The following is a 2,500-nucleotide window of genomic DNA, read 5'->3' as shown; positions in this document are numbered from 1 at the left end:
CTCACGTTAGACTCCTTGGTCCGTGTTTCAAGACGGGTCGGGAAGGTGGCTGACTTCAGCCGCGGACCCCGTGCGCCTCGCGAAACGACACCGGAAGCGCGACCGAGACGAAGAGGCTGGGCACTGAGAACAGTCCCCGACCCACGACGCCCCAGCCGGCACCGGGCGCTCGGCCCCGAAGGGCAGACGCGGCGATCTCTCCTCGCCCGAACGGCGGGCCGACGGACACGCGCGCCTATAGTACCCGACCGAGGCCGGGTTACCTTGCGCGCGGCCTTCTCGCCGCCGTCCAGACGGTCGCGGCCTTCGCCCGGCGCTAGTGCGCTGGTCCCCGATCGGGCGGCGCCGCCGGCGGCCCGTGAGGGTCCGCACGACAACGTCGCCGACAGGGGGCCGGCTGAAAGCGACCGGGCGACCCGACAGGCCCTCCCGTTTGCCTCTCGACGGTTTCACGTACTCTTTAACTCTCTCTTCAAAGTGCTTTTCAACTTTCCCTCACGGTACTTGTTCGCTATCGGTCTCGTGACCGTATTTAGCCTTAGATGGAGTTTACCACCCGCTTTGGGCTGCATTCCCAAACAACCCGACTCTGGGAAGACGCCGTAGCGCGCCCGCCTGTCGCCGCCATGGGCCTGACACCCGCTCTGGGAAAAGGCCTCGATCAGAAGGACGCGGGCGACCGGCGAAGCGCGCCGTGACGAATTCCGTACGCCACAATTCCGCGCACTCCAAAAGCGCGCGGATTCGGCGATGGGCACATCCCGCTTCACTCGCCGTTACTGAGGGAATCCTCGTTAGTTTCTTTTCCTCCGCTTAGTAATATGCTTAAATTCAGCGGGTAGCCTCGTCCGACCTCAGGCCGAAAGTAAGGACCGGGACTATTCTTCCCGTTCCGCGCTCGCCGTCGGCGCCGCGCGCCGCCGCGCACCTCGATTCCCGCCCTTGAGCCGCCAGCCGTTGGCCTCTTCGAGGTCGACTCGCCGCCGCCGCGCGGGATTCTGGTCGCGATCGTCGCGCATCGTGCCGTGCTGTCTTGAGCGGGACGGGCGCTCGCGCGTCCGACGCCGCAGCAGCCGCGCGGAGAAATCCCCGCGCGGAACGTTTGCAACGCGACCCTGAGGCGGGCGCGGCCCCGGGATTGACCCGAGGCCGCAATTTGCGTTCAGAACGTCGATGCTCAATGTGTCCTGCAATTCACACTAATTCACGCAGCTAGCTGCGTCCTTCATCGACTCACGAGCCGAGTGATCCACCGCCAAGAGCCATCCACGATTGTTTCGCTCGCACAGTGCCTCGCACTAAAGGGTGACAAAATATACCGCGCCGAGCGGTCGGCCAGGCCGACGCTTGAAGCCGGAGCGCGCGGCACCGCGGCACTCGACGCGCAAACATTACCGGGTGACCGAATCGCCGGCCGGCGCGCCGCTCCTCGCGGGTCGGGCGCCGGGTAGCAAAAACTTTTTCTCTCGCTTGTCCGAGTTTCGCGTTCGCCGAAGCGTTTGCGAGACCGTTAATGATCCTTCCGCAGGTTCACCTACGGAAACCTTGTTACGACTTTTACTTCCTCTAAATGATCAAGTTAGATCGTCTTCTCGGACGCCGGCTCGACCGTTGCCGGCCGCGCCAGGTCCAATCGGAGGACCTCACTAAACCATTCAATCGGTAGTAGCGACGGGCGGTGTGTACAAAGGGCAGGGACGTAATCAACGCGAGCTAATGACTCGCGCTTACTGGGAATTCCTCGTTCAAGGGAAATAATTGCAATTCCCTATCCCTAGCACGACCGGGGTTCAGCGGGTTACCCAGACCTGTCGGCCAAGGCGAGCACATGCTGATCCGGTCAGTGTAGCGCGCGTGCGGCCCCGAACATCTAAGGGCATCACAGACCTGTTATTGCTCAATCTCGTGTGGCTAAACGCCACTAGTCCCTCTAAGAAGTTAGACGCCGACCGATTGGGTCGCGTAACTAGTTAGCAAGCCAGAGTCTCGTTCGTTATCGGAATTAACCAGACAAATCGCTCCACCAACTAAGAACGGCCATGCACCACCACCCACAGAATCAAGAAAGAGCTCTCAATCTGTCAATCCTCACTGTGTCCGGGCCGGGTGAGATTTCCCGTGTTGAGTCAAATTAAGCCGCAGGCTCCACTCCTGGTGGTGCCCTTCCGTCAATTCCTTTAAGTTTCAGCTTTGCAACCATACTTCCCCCGGAACCCAAAGACTTTGGTTTCCCGCAAGCTGCCGGAGAGGTCGTAAAACTAACGCCCCCCGATCGCTAGTTGGCATCGTTTATAGTCAGAACTAGGACGGTATCTGATCGTCTTCGAACCTCTGACTTTCGCTCTTGATTAAAGAAAACATTCTTGGCAAATGCTTTCGCAGTCGTTCGTCTTGCGCCGATCCAAGAATTTCACCTCTAACGGCACAGTACGAATGCCCCCGTCTGTCCCTCTTAATCATTACCTCGCGCTCCGAAAACCAACAAAATAGAACCGAGGTC

General features: G+C 60.0%; 1 non-coding gene and 2 pseudogenes across 1 annotated transcript; all 3 read right to left on the bottom strand.

Annotated features, from left to right (window-relative positions):
• The window catches only part of LOC146144955 (large subunit ribosomal RNA), a 3,679-nt pseudogene extending 2,817 nt beyond the window's left edge, over positions 1-862 (bottom strand).
• Positions 863-1,110: 248 nt separating this feature from the next.
• On the bottom strand, positions 1,111-1,264 carry LOC146144954 (5.8S ribosomal RNA). The gene has a single exon (XR_014499138.1). It is a non-coding gene; the product is annotated as a 5.8S ribosomal RNA (ribosomal RNA).
• Positions 1,265-1,519: 255 nt separating this feature from the next.
• On the bottom strand, positions 1,520-2,208 carry LOC146144953 (small subunit ribosomal RNA; annotated as a pseudogene; the record flags this gene model as incomplete).
• Between the last annotated feature and the right edge of the window lie 292 nt (positions 2,209-2,500).

This window comes from Ascidiella aspersa, chromosome 5 (assembly GCF_963924565.1).
Source record: "Ascidiella aspersa chromosome 5, kaAscAspe10.2, whole genome shotgun sequence".
Lineage (NCBI taxonomy): Eukaryota > Metazoa > Chordata > Ascidiacea > Phlebobranchia > Ascidiidae > Ascidiella > Ascidiella aspersa.
Note: the sequence above shows the minus strand (reverse complement) of the source record. Positions and strands in the feature narration are given on the sequence as shown.